Raw genomic sequence first — 15259 nt, 5'->3', positions numbered from 1 at the left:
GGAAATACATATGATAAAATATGTTGTAGTATATTTGTATAAAGAGTATAGATGATATTTGTCCAGCAAAAGTAGTTGTATTTTGTTTTGTTTTAAAAACAACACCTAGATTATCTAATTATTGCAAGAAAAATCTTTGATAACAAGTGATTAAAAATTGTCCGTTGCAAAATTTCATTCTTTAAAAACAGGTGATTAACGGCATAGATTTTTTTCCATTAAATATAGCAATTTAAGGAAATTTTGACAGCAAAACATAAGCACAGATTTTCGTATCGTATTTTTTAGATTGACGATTTCAAAAATGAAATTAAAAAAATGGTTTCGCATGCTCGTTTGGGTTTAAAATGTCGTCAAAAAGTAGCATATTTTGAACGTTGCCAAAAATTCACTTTCCAATATTTTTTCGCAGAAAAAGGTTAACTGAAGGAGATTTACTGATCAATATAAAATAGACATATATTTTCACCACAATAATCTTTCAATTTTGCATTCAATGGACGACTTTAAAATAATGATTGGTATTGGTCATTTACCAAAGTATGTATACTTGAGATCATTCAGACAATAAAATCTTTGCAAAGGTTAGGGTCACCGGACAAATAAATGCTCCTCAGCAATGCTGTCAGACAAGCCAGACGTCGGGAATAGGTTTAATACATTTACAATGTAAATTCGTAAATTCGCAATTCACTCCTCAGCAAGATTTAAATAAAAACAGACAAATCAGTTAAATATCTCTACTTAATTGAAAAGGATAGAAAAGGACTAAATTATATGTATGTTCATGTTAACTTGTGACGTGTTCCATGAGTCAACATAACCTGAGAATTCCTAAATTATCTCCCTTTGTGAACGTAAATTGATGTCACTTCAAATCTTGAAAACAATTATGGATCTCGATAGATAAACAAAAATAATTACCTCATCTAAAAATACAAATAGCTTGATTTTGCATTTGAGTACTTTGTTTATTCGTGAAATATATTGGATATATAAATAACAAAACAAACTTAAAAAGCTTACAGACCTGTGAAAATCCAGGTTGGAATAGGAACCCGTGAAAGCTGCATGAGGCTTCTGACGGGATCGGGTGGTCATGCTCGCTGAGTTGGTTGATGGACGTCATTGAATCCCAATGGCGCAGATCGATGATCTTGATGTCATCACAGGATTTTCTGGTACAGACTCGAATATATACAGACATAGAGCTGGAATATTGCTAAGTGCGGCGTTAAACAATAAACAAACAACATAATATCGGCACATTAAACAGCATTGATGCCTGCCTCGTACGCCTCATTTGAAGAGAAAATCGTGAAGTACCTCTTGGCACATTATTTCAATTCTAGTAGCTATAGTGTGGTGACAAAACACTACATGATTATAACATTGATTGGATTTGAAAAATGTCTTTGCATGGCACCCGAATGAAATTTGTGTTCGGGTAGTCATGGCATCTTTCATAATAAGAACAAAACGTCTACATGTAGGACATATGTAGGATTGTACAGAATGTCACTCAAATAGACGCGTGTTAAACAATGTGACCTGACAATGTGATCATGAATTCCGTGTCACTTCTCTATATTGTTCTTCTTGTCGGCGGCTGGGAAATCCCCGTGACGTCATTGGGAAACGCCCAGCTTTTTCCATCTCTAACACAAATGAGTTCTCTGTCAGAGTTACGATAGCTTTCGTATCGTTGTGCGATCTGCGGCAGGTTTAAGATAATAGATAATGTATCGTAACTTAAACTTAAGCTAGCTTATCTTTGAACGTAAATTGTTAAGATTAATCTAAGCAAAGATCGTTTCAAAAATCTAGATCCAGGGATGTGTATACTTGTACCTGTGTGGGGGTGGGGGTGGGGGTGGGGGAGTAGGCAGTGTGGTGTAAAGGCCGATGTAAGTTATGTTGGTTGGATGGAAAGTATTATTTAAATACTACCGTTTACGCTGATATTTTTTAGATTGTTGCCCGGATTATATTAGCCGAGTTTGAAATTGCGTGTTAGGTGTCTTGATATACCTGCCTCTTTGGTTTACGTGATCTGTGTTAGTTGGAACACTGGAGTAGGACGCCTTCCATGAAGACATCTATGTAAGCCAGTGGAGACAGTTGCCTGTGTTTTGTGTAGCTGGCTCAAAAGACAGAAGATTGTACAATTTTGTACTTTTCTGAGACAATGGAGAGGTGAGATTGATGCGCGATATATACAGCCATGGTGCCAGGAATACAAGTTCACAAGTTCACACGGTGCTCCACACGGACACTCCATTAAAATGAATATTTTATCATCTAAGAAAGCATTTAAATAGAAATATTATTATACAGTGTTTCCTATGTGTAATGATATTTAACTATTTAGTTCCCGAGTACATTGAACCAGGTATCTCATGTTGATAAGAAAATGAATGATTTTTCAATAGAAATGAATTAGAATGAACTTGATGGAGATAAACAACCAAGAGAGACAGTAGATTACAAGGGACGGTAATGTTCTCTCACCGTAGCGTTGTCCAGTCAGCCCTAGCTGGAATGATATTCCGTCAGGGCTCTTACCGATAACATGATTAGTTCTAATTTTATATCCAGAATTAAAGTCTTTGCAATATTTACCACGGGAAATTGAGTGTTATCATTATTGAATAGTCAGTGGTCTATTTCATGAACGGGCGTCATACAAAGAGATGTTCTAATCACTATTCCATCTACGTTTAATGAGAAAATTTCGCCTTTTGATAACAGCTGTTATCAGCTATATTTTACGTTACATTAACTCACGCTGGGAAATTGTACGCGCGATAAGGAGGGGTTAAGATAATCGTGCGTCGATGCCAAATGTTTTTTAAACAAGCGATGAGTGGGAGATAAAGTAGTATGCTACAAGCATTGTTTTAATTTAAAATCGAATATATAATGTTATGACATTTCAGTAGATAATTACCGTGGGAACGTGCTGATTTCTGCTTGTCTACCCATAAATATACGCTGATCCAGTGATTAAAGCGGAATGCGGGCTATATATTCAAATGCTACAAGTAAATCTTCAATACGATTCACGAGAAAAGACTAATATTTATTTAATAAACACCTCCGTGTTAAACTAGAGTAGAAACAAATCATATTAAACCATCGATGCCACAGATCAGTATTAAAAAGAAGCTATATGAAAAGTACGACTCTACACATATAATTAGTATTGAATAATAAAATAACATAACCTTGTCCATAAGAAATCTCCACTGAAAGGAGAGTTCAATGCACGATCCCGACTATATAAGCATGTGTTTCGTGTGTCACGTGATGCCACCAGGTGTCCGCGAAAACCCGTTTCCTGCCCCACCGCCGGCACACACACACACACACACACTCACACACACTCACACACACACACACACACACACACACACACACACACACACACACCTCCCCCCGCCCCTCTTTCGATTATCCATATAATCATCATTTGAAACATCACAATGTTAACATTTATGCCTAAGATTTGGGAACATACAAAACATGTGTACGAAAATAGTCGTGTATATTTGTAAATAACACAACAAGAAAATCAGATTACTTTGTTAAATATAAGTTAGTGTCCGCATAATGAGACAGGAGAGACGCAAGAAGTCTCAGTATATTTTGCGATTTGGTGGATTTGACGTATTATAAAAGAGAAAGTCGTTATTGTTCTTTTATCATTAACAGGGAGTAAAACAAGCTGGGACAAGAGTTTCAAACTGCAAACACAAAGTACGTTTACGTGGGTCTGGCGTTACCGTCTCTGTGCACACAACACGTGCTGGAAGGAACAGGAAGCTTCAGGTATTTTAGGATTTCGGAAATGGATGAAATGATCTATGTTTTCTTACGAAAGGCGACTGCTGATTGACAGGTGAGACCAAAACGACTGAGAGTAGTATATTTCGGGGCAGCGACGGCCAGGGGTCATTACATGTTCGCGGGGCAACTCTCCCCTGGGAAGCAGGGGTTAAAAGACATTCTCAGATAAAACAACCTCTTGTATGTTAAATGGCGTTTGAAGTTTGATTTGGCGAATCGTTTGATAGGTTTTAAATGACTTTGGGCTTTGTATGATTTATTTGAAAGCATTGCCACTTTTTGACACGTGTCAGAACGTTAATGTGTGGTTTGTTTTCTGAAGATTGACAGACGGTCTCTTTCAATACCACGTGATCGCTAGAAATCGTTCTGAACTTCCGGCAATGTGGCCGATTCGTTGACTGTGCAGACGGCGAATCGTTTTATCGTCACAAATTCCGCCCCACAAGATTGGGCTTGATGTTGCGTAATAAAACTCGCCAACTGTCAAAACATTCTCCTGGGTATTTAAATGAATTTTTCTTTGTAATTTGCGTAGGTTTTTGCGGGGGAATTACCTGGGTGCTGTTATATCAATTTTAAATGTTTTAATAACATAAAAAGCCGTGTGCTTTAACCTAGATCGCTAGTAAAACATAGCCTTCACGTGGCTGATTATACAGCATATGTTCTTCGCTAGATGAAAAAATAATAAAATAAAAACTTTAGTGAATCTTCTTATATTCAGCTTTCTGATGTTTTTGACAGCTATTTAACTGTAATCAAAATTTTTTCCCTCATTATATACCTAATATCGTCGCGTGCTAAATGTTTTTCGGGCCAAGTTTAATTTGAAAATACAACAGACTTATAAAACATAATAACAGACGCAGTGTTTTAATGCGCCGTAAAATCAAGCAGTAACGAACTCTTGAATAAACTAAGAAAGTAAAAAACGTGAAAATCTAATCTGAATAGCAGCTACAGAACTCGGCATTATTACAACACAATGTCTACCCCGTCTAGACACACGCAGGCCATGTTTACAGTCATTAACTTACAAAATTTCAATCTGTTTTTATCCTCACTATGGCCGAGTTGTGACACGAGACCGTATTGCAAATCATTCAATGATAAAATGCTGTCCTAGGTTTAGAGGAGTATTGACAGAGAAGTCATGGACTCTAGCACCGCTACAGTCCAGCAACTTCGTTACAAATGCAGATTCCAGCTCACAGTTTCACTTTGTCTTCCTTTTCTATCACGCGTGTATCAGGTTTGTGACATCCTGTATCACAGGAAGTTTATGTTAAATAATTGGATAAGTAATAAATAAATAGATGGTGTCAGCAATGTATCAAACGCGTGTGAGTGAGAGATTTGTAATGTGGTAGGCCGGCCATTAACAGTATGTGAGTGTTGATGTCGGAGGATAACACCGGTATTTTAAAGGCCTTTCAATGTTAGGAAACAGAGGATAGCACCGGTATTTTAAAGGTCTTTCAATGTTAGGAAACGGAGGGTAGCACCGGTATTGTAAAGGTCTTTCAATGTTAGGAAACGGAGGGTAGCACCGGTATTTTAAAGGCCTTTCAATGTTAGGAAACGGAGGGTAGCACCAGTATTTTAAAGGTCTATCAAAGTTAGGAGACGGAGGATAGCACCGGTATTTTAAAGGTATGTCAATGTTAGGAAACGGAGGATAGCACCGGTATTTTAAAGGTCTTTCAATGTTAGGAAACGGAGGGTAGCACCGGTATTTTAAAGGTCTATCAAAGTTAGGAGACGAAGGATAGCACCGGTATTTTAAAGGTATGTCAATGTTAGGAAACGGAGGATAGCACCGGTATTTTAAAGGTCTTTCAATTTTAGGAAACGGAGGGTAGCACCGGTATTTTAAAGGTCTGTCAATGTTAGGAAACGGAGGGTAGCACCGGTATTTTAAAGGTATGTCAATGTTAGGAAACGGAGGATAGCACCGGTATTTTTAAGGTCTTTCAATGTTAGGAAACGGAGGGTAGCACCGGTATTTTAAAGGTCTATCAAAGTTAGGAGACGAAGGATAGCACCGGTATTTTAAAGGTATGTCAATGTTAGGAAACGGAGGATATCACCGGTATTTTAAAGGTCTTTCAATTTTAGGAAACGGAGGGTAGCACCGGTATTTTAAAGGTCTGTCAATGTTAGGAAACGGAGGGTAGCACCGGTATTGTAAAGGTCTTTCAATGTTAGGAAACGGAGGGTAGCACCGGTATTTTAAAGGTCTTTCAATGTTAGGAAACGGAGGGTTGCACCGGTATTTTAAAGGTCTATCAAAGTTAGGAGACGGAGGATAGCACCGGTATTTTAAAGGTCTGTCAATGTTAGGAGACGGAGGATAGCACCGGTATTTTAAAGGTCTATCAATGTTAGGAAACGGAGGATTGCACCGGTATTTTAAAGGTCTATAAATGTTAGGAAACAGAGAATAGCACCGGTATTTTAAAGGCCTTTCAATGTTAGGAAACGGAGGATAGCACCGGTATTTTAAAGGTCTTTCAATGTTAGGAAACGGAGGATAGCACCGGTATTTTAAAGGTCTATCAATGTTAGGAGACGCAGGGTAGCACCGGTATTTTAAAGGTCTATCATAGTTAGGAGACGCAGGGTAGCGCCGGTATTTTAAAGGTCTATCAATGTTAGGAAACGGAGGATAGCACAGGTATTTTAAAGGTCTATCAATGTTAGGAGACGGAGGATAGCAACGGTATTTTAAAAGTCTATCAATGTTAGGAGACGGAGGATAGCACCGGTATTTTAAAGGTCTATCAATGTTAGGAGACGGAGGATAGCAACGGTATTTTAAAAGTCTATCAATGTTAGGAGACGGGGTAGCAACGGTATTTTAAAAGTCTATCAATGTTAAGAAACGGAAACGGAGGATAGCACCGGTATTTTAAAGGTCTATCAATGTAAGGAGACGGAGGATAGCAACGGTATTTTAAAGGTCTATCAATGTTAGGAGACGGAGGATAGCACCGGTATTTTAAAGGTCTATCAATGTTAGGAAACAGAGGATAGCAACGGTATTTTAAAGGTCTATCAATGTTAGGAAACGGAGGATAGCACCGGTATTTTAAAGGTCTATCAATGTTAGGAGACGGAGGATAGCAACGGTATTTTAAAGGTCTAGCAATGTTAGGAGACGGGGGATAGCACCGGTATTTTAAAGGTCTAGCAATGTTAAGAAACGGAGGATAGCACCGGTATTTTAAAGGTCTATCAATGTTAGGAAACGGAGGATAGCACCGGTATTTTAAAGGTCTATCAATGTTAGGAAACGGAGGATAGCAACGGTATTTTAAAGGTCTATCAATGTTAGGAGACGGAGAATAGCAACGGTATTTTAAAGGTCTATCAATGTTAGGAGACGGGGGGTAGCACCGGTATTTTAAAGGTCTTTCAATGTTAGGAAACGGAGGATAGCACCGGTATTTTAAAGGTCTATCAAAGTTAGGAGACGGAGGATAGCACCGGTATTTTAAAGGTCTGTCAATGTTAGGAAACGGAGGATTGCACCGGTATTTTAAAGGTCTATAAATGTTAGGAAACAGAGGATAGCACCGGTATTTTAAAGGCCTTTCAATGTTAGGAAACGGAGGATAGCACCGGTATTTTAAAGGTCTATCAATGTTAGGAGACGGAGGGTAGCGCCGGTATTTTAAAGGTCTATCAATGTTAGGAGACGCAGGGTAGCACCGGTATTTTAAAGGTCTATCAAAGTTAGGAGACGGAGGATAGCACCGGTATTTTAAAGGTCTGTCAATGTTAGGAGACGGAGGATAGCACCGGTATTTTAAAGGTCTATCAATGTTAGGAAACGGAGGAAAGCACCGGTATTTTAAAGGTCTATAAATGTTAGGAAACAGAGGATAGCACCGGTATTTTAAAGGCCTTTCAATGTTAGGAAACGGAGGATAGCACCGGTATTTTAAAGGTCTATCAATGTTAGGAGACGCAGGGTAGCACCGGTATTTTAAAGGTCTATCAATGTTAGGAGACGCAGGGTAGCGCCGGTATTTTAAAAGTCTATCAATGTTAGGAGACGGAGGAAAGCACCGGTATTTTAAAGGTCTATCAATGTTAGGAGACGGAGGATAGCAACGGTATTTTAAAAGTCTATCAATGTTAGGAGACGGGGTAGCAACGGTATTTTAAAAGTCTATCAATGTTAAGAAACGGAAACGGAGGATAGCACCGGTATTTTAAAGGTCTATCAATGTAAGGAGACGGAGGATAGCACCGGTATTTTAAAGGTCTATCAATGTTAGGAGACGGAGGATAGCACCGGTATTTTAAAGTTCTATCAATGTTAGGAAACAGAGGATAGCACCGGTGTTTTAAAGGTCTATCAATGTTAGGAAACGGAGGATAGCACCGGTATTTTAAAGGTCTATCAATGTTAGGAGACGGAGGATAGCAACGGTATTTTAAAGGTCTATCAATGTTAGGAGAATGGGGATAGCAACGGTATTTTAAATGTCTATCAATGTTAAGAAACGGAGGATAGCACCGGTATTTTAAAGGTCTATCAATGTTAGGAAACGGAGGATAGCACCGGTATTTTAAAGGTCTATCAATGTTAGGAAACGGAGGATAGCAACGGTATTTTAAAGGTCTATCAATGTTAGGAGACGGAGAATAGCAACGGTATTTTAAAGGTCTATCAATGTTAGGAGACGGAGGGTAGCACCGGTATTTTAAAGGTCTTTCCATGTTAGGAAACGGAGGATAGCACCGGTATTTTAAAGGTCTATCAAAGTTAGGAGACGGAGGATAGCACCGGTATTTTAAAGGTCTGTCAATGTTAGGAAACGGAGGATAGCACCGGTATTTTAAAGGTCTATCAATGTTAGGAAACGGAGGATTGCACCGGTATTTTAAAGGTCTATAAATGTTAGGAAACAGAGGATAGCACCGGCATTTTAAAGGCCTTTCAATGTTAGGAAACGGAGGATAGCACCGGTATTTTAAAGGTCTATCAATGTTAGGAAACGGAGGATTGCACCGGTATTTTAAAGGTCTATAAATGTTAGGAAACAGAGGATAGCACCGGCATTTTAAAGGCCTTTCAATGTTAGGAAACGGAGGATAGCACCGGTATTTTAAAGGTCTATCAATGTTAGGAGACGGAGGGTAGCGCCGGTATTTTAAAGGTCTATCAATGTTAGGAGACGCAGGGTAGCACCGGTATTTTAAAGGTCTACCAATGTTAGGAGACGCAGGGTAGCGCCGGTATTTTAAAAGTCTATCAATGTTAGGAAACGGAGGATAGCACCGGTATTTTAAAGGTCTATCAATGTTAGGAGACGGAGGATAGCAACGGTATTTTAAAAGTCTATCAATGTTAAGAAACGGAAACGGAGGATAGCACCGGTATTTTAAAGGTCTATCAATGTAAGGAGACGGAGGATAGCACCGGTATTTTAAAGGTCTATCAATGTTAGGAGACGGAGGATAGCACCGGTATTTTAAAGGTCTATCAATGTTAGGAGACGGAGGATAGCACCGGTATTTTAAAGTTCTATCAATGTTAGGAAACGGAGGATAGCACCGGTATTTTAAAGGTCTATCAATGTTGGGAAACGGAGGATAGCACCGGGTATTGTAAAGGTCTATCAATGTTATGAATGGGGATCGCGGTCCTTGGGGTCGAGGTTCAGAATGTGGCATCTAAACTAATAATTTGTTATTTGAAATAAGGAACAAAACGTGAATAGATGGATCGAATGAGTAGCAATAAAACCCAAGTACGTGAATAGATGGATCCACTGAGTAGCAACAAAACCCAAGTACGTGAATAGATGGATCTACTGAGTAGCAACAAAACCGAGGTACGTGAATAGACGGATCCAATGAGTAGCAATGAAACCCAGGTACGTGAATAGATGGATCTACTGAGTAACAACAAAACCCAAGTACGTGAAAAGATGGATCCACTGAGTAACAATAAAACCCAAGAACGTGAATAGATGGATCCACTGAGTAACAACGAAACCGAGGTACGTGTATAGATGGATCCACTGAGTAGCAACAAAACCCAGGTACGTGAATAGATGGATCCACTGAGTAACAACAAAACCCAAGTACGTGAATAGATGGATCCACTGAGTAGCAACAAAACCGAGGTACGTGAATAGACGGATCCAATGAGTAGTAATAAAACCCAAGTACGTTTATGCTCACATAGATATAGAAACAGTCGCCCTATGATATACTCTCTATACTGGGGGAGTTTGTGTCCGTCAGACGGGAAGATGTAGAAACAGCCGCTCTATGATATACTCTCTATACTGGGGGAGTTTGTGTCCGTCAGACGGGAAGATATAGAAACAGTCGCTCTATGATATACTCTCTATACTGGGGGAATTTGTGTCTGTCAGATGGGAAGATATAGAAACACTCGCTCTATGATATACTCTCTTTACTGGGGGAGTTTGTGTCCGTCAGACGGGAAGATATAGAAACAGTCGCTCTATGATATACTCTCTATACTGGGGGAGTTTGTGTCCGTCAGACGGGAAGATATAGAAACAGCCGCTCTATGATATACTCTCTATACTGGGGGAGTTTGTGTCCGTCAGACGGGAAGATATAGAAACAGTCGCTCTATGATATACTCTCTATACTGGGGGAATTTGTGTCTGTCAGACGGGAAGATATAGAAACAGTCGCTCTATGATATACTCTCTTTACTGGGGGAGTTTGTGTCCGTCAGACGGGAAGATATAGAAACAGTCGCTCTATGATATACTCTCTATACTGGGGGAGTTTGTGTCCGTCAGATGGGAAGGTATAGAAACAGTCGCTCTATGATATTCTCTCTATACTTGGGGAGTTTGTGTCCGTCAGACGGGAAGATATAGAAACAGTCGCTCTATGATATACTCTCTATACTGGGGGAGCTTGTGTCCGTCAGACGGGAAGATATAGAAACAGTCGCTCTATGATATACTCTCTATACTGGGGGAGTTTGTGTCCGTCAGACGGGAAGATATAGAAACAGTCGCTCTATGATATACTCTCTGTACTGGGGGAGTTTGTGTCCGTCAGACGGGAAGATATAGAAACAGTCGCTCTATGATATACTCTCTATACTGGGGGAGTTTGTGTCCGTCAGACGGGAAGATATAGAAGCACTAACAGGAACCGATTAACAAACCGAAAAGTAATATTTTAACTGTCAATCTTCCCTGACAAGATCTCGCGGAAGGTACCGATGTTAACCGAGTGGTGTAAGTCGATGTGCGCATTCGGTGAAATGCCAACAGTGAGAGGACATGTCACGACATATTATCTTGTCCGTCAGTACACACAACACGTGGCCTCTGATCGTCTTGGCTGGTCAATGAGTTGTTAGATCGGCTCGTTAGATCGGCTTGTAGTGTCTTCTTCACTGAACACTGAAGCGCACTCTGCAAACTTAATAATCCTCCTCCTACAACATAAGTTGGGCCGTGTTACACATATCCGGCATCGTATGCCATTACTGCCAACATATTTATGTCACTCATTCACGAGATGAGTTAATTTTGAAACCGGGGCAAGATTGTAAGGATAGGCTAATGGTTATATACTCATGTACATGGAGAAGCTGGCTCCGGGTGGGACAACATGACATGAGTTATGCATTGCGAGAAGTAATGATAATGTAGAAAGGTGGGAATTCCGTGAACATTTAGGCGTCTTATTACACAAAGCATATAGACTTAACACAAATTCATCCAAACCATGAACTTCAACATATAAATTCAAACCACAACGCCAGAATGTAAGACAGTTGTGATGTATTGAGGCCACGTGGTGCCACATGGTCCTATCCATAGAGAGTCCTTGGATGGGTGACCTCGTCTCGGCAGCTTGACTCCTGAGAGTTTCTTGGGTTTCGGTCCCGCCCCACAGTGAAGCACATGTAACACAGGTGGTGTCTGCTTGGGCAAGGGAGTTTGTTTGAAATATGCCTCTGTTCACCCAGCAGTGGATGGGTACCAGGTAGGATGATGTTGGCGTTAACCTTAAAGGCCGCTTGGACTGTATATTTCACAGGGAGCTGAGAATGCAATTTGAGTGCACAATGATCCTTTGACCTGGGTAATAATGCGCATTGAGCATGATATTCAGCATAGGAAAAAGCCATACAAATGCTATTGCAACATGTTGTTGTTGTTGTTGTTGTTATACAAACTGGAACTGTCGCAACTTGAAGCAGGGAAATTAGCAACAGGACACGTTTACACAAAGCAGTCTTACCTTATGGCTATCTAAACTCCCTTAACTTCTTTCAGTGACATTTAGAAGTTGGTGTGATGAAGAAAGTTCTATGGATGAACAACTCAAGCTTGATAAAGGTGTTAGGATCTACACCGAAACGTCGCACTAATTGTAATAAAGAAGTTGTTCATCCATAGAACTTGTCTTTCTTCTTTAAACTCCCTTACTTTAACATTGGATTATATAATAGTCGTAGAACTAAGGTCGCTTTGTGCATGTGGGACCAGGTCGTCAAATCGAGAAAGTTTTTTATTCTTAAACTGGCTGCCAAATGCTCATAGCAATGTATGAAATCAACAATCAAAGTCATCCACTAGCTAATACTACAATATATTACAATATGTTTATTTTACAATGATTACAAAACTGGAACAAACTATTAATTTCAGGGATAGATAGCTTTCACGTTAACGGACCTTCTGTTCCTTGATATTATGATAAGATCGTTGGAACAAGATCGTATGCGCACTTCATGTAGAAAATGACATGCTTGTGTCAAAGTAATGCAGATTGCTGCAACTTTCAACTTGCTTTTACATACATACCTTTACATATACAATATTATATTACTTACATGGCATGTGTTTTGCCTGGTGACCATGTATTGATGTTGGGAGGGGAACCAGGAAGTGATGCACTGTTTGTCCTATCCTTTTGACTTTATCAGTAAAATATGTTTAAAATAATATAGGCAAATGTATAAAGGCACAGGCAGCTGACATCGTTACGCATGTTAAATAGGAACAAATACCAGCTGCACACACTATTCTTCTATCGGAGTTTGGTGTGGATAACAGTACATTCTATGACGCCTTGCGTTATGAAGGAAGCGTATCTTCATTAGAATGCGGTGAATTGCAGATGCTACTGAGGGATGGGAAGTATCCTGTGACCCAATGTACAAGAATGTTTTGTCCGGGGGTAGAATAGGTCTTCAGCAACCCATGGAAGACTATGCTCATCGTAAGAGGCGACAAACGGGATCGGCTGGTCAAGCTCGCTGACTTAGTTGATGCATGTCATCGTATCCCAATTGCTTGGATCGATGCTCATGACATCAATCACTGGATTGTCTGGTCCAGATTCGATTATCTACAGACCGCCGTCATATAGCTGGAATATTGCTGGGTGCGGCGTTAAACAACAAATAAAATGTTGTTAACGTGTTTCCGTAGTTTTAAGATTATCTTTCACATTATTGTCAACATTGTCTGAAGAAAACGGTTTAGACTAATAGTTTCGTTGTTGTAGATGGATTTTTTAAGATGTAGTTTTGTGTCTTTTTATCGTTGCTCCAAATTCAAATCGTTTACTGGGTGCAAACAGGTTCTCTCCGCCCCACAAGCGACCGACTGAACATCCCAGAGGGGCGAGGGAGAGAGTATGTCTGAATGTCACAGAGCAACTGTGCCCAAAGAGGGCCACAATCTGTGGTGAAAAAGCGAACACTAATTAACAATCGTTTCCCCGAGTCCTTGATAACGGAATGCTTCATAATCTGTTCGGCGTGACGTCATCTATTGTTTTAGAATATATTTGCTGTACAAAGTGACTATGTGTATTTATAACACCCATGTACCGCTTGATAGCGGTATGAGTGTAATGGCGTTATGTCCCATCAATTAGATAATGGATCTATTTTACTGTTTGTTTAACGCCACACTCAGCAATATTCCAGCTATATGACGGCGATCTGTAAATAATCGAGTCTGGACCAGACAATTCAGTGATTAAGATCATGAGCATCGATCCACGCAATTGGGATACAATGACATGTATCAACCAAGTCTATTTCAACAGAGGTCATCCTTGCGATGAGTATTCTGTTCGCACGCTTGATCTCAGGTGTATCGGGAAAAAGCGACTATTATCAGGTCTAAAATGAACATATATAATTGATACTCCAGTGAAAATAACACTTGCCGGTGCTTTCAGGCTGCCTCAGTGACGCCACGAGGGACTCCACCTGAGCTCCATCAGCAACTCTTCAAATGAACAGCATCACTATCTATGGGGACACAAGACAAAACACGTATATCATCGCGTCCGATCAAAACTCTTTCTGCATTTTGTGAAAACAAATATCGAATGGTCGGTCCTTTACCTTATGAAAATCTCTGAAGAAATCACCATTTTCCCAATCACTATTATTTGTTTTGGACGCTGGTGCACGGTTGCCAGTATGAGGCCTTGCTTCAACCTCAAGCCAGTGACCCCTAGTAGAGTTACAATTCAGTTAACAGTCATGAGACTGTATGCACGTGCAGTAGCCTACCAGCGGGGGCAGTGTCTGGTCTGCCTCCAAAACCATAGAGTATAAATTAAGAAAGGAATCCAACTCAAGTCTAGAATCATTTGGTAAGTCTAGTTTGCCTCAGCTTTGAAATTAAGCATTGTTCTGGGCTCCATTTTGATTTGATTTTGCATTTTGTAGATATATATAATTATAAATAAGATAACTTTATTTCTTGGACGAAATGTTAGTCTAGACAGTCCGGTATAGATGCTGTGCTAGTCCAGGTGAGTGACTTGCCTTCAGACGTCGCCCATCAGTAAACATGCGCCAGTGTCCTGGGTAATGAACTCTTTGTCATTGTCAATCTACTGTCATAATACATAATCTACCTACAATGTACAGACCGTAGAGTCCACAAAATGTTCACGCATTGAATGAATGAGTTGGATGTTCTGCCGCGTTTCGCAATATTTCAGCAATATCAAAGCGGGGACACCAGAAATGGGTTAGATACGTTGTACCCATGTGGGGTAGGGCTGTCGAACCACTAGGCCTTCCGACTCAGCACCCCACTTTTAAATTTGAAGGTGCTTGATTTTGAAGATGGTCACATGAAGTGTTCAGTGTATGTATGTACGAATGCCAGGTCCTCCGCGCCCAGCTCAGTCATTCAGTCTCACGCATATCAAATACCCAAGTCGCTCTATTTAGTTCATCTATAATGTATATTATCTATGTAGATAGGCAAAAATAAAGCATCGCAGAACAGAATATTTTCAGCATTTTACATCATTCAAATATTTTAAATGCTATTGTGATTTGTTGATAATGAAAAACTAAATTGTTAATGGTCGTATAAAACAGTGAGAGCTTTTATGAAAATTA

Source organism: Haliotis rufescens, unplaced genomic scaffold (assembly GCF_023055435.1).
Source record: "Haliotis rufescens isolate VD_foot unplaced genomic scaffold, xgHalRufe1.0.p SCAF_66, whole genome shotgun sequence".
Classification (NCBI taxonomy): Eukaryota; Metazoa; Mollusca; class Gastropoda; order Lepetellida; family Haliotidae; genus Haliotis; species Haliotis rufescens.
The sequence above is the reverse complement of the archived record's forward strand: the minus strand, read 5'-3'. Positions refer to the sequence as shown.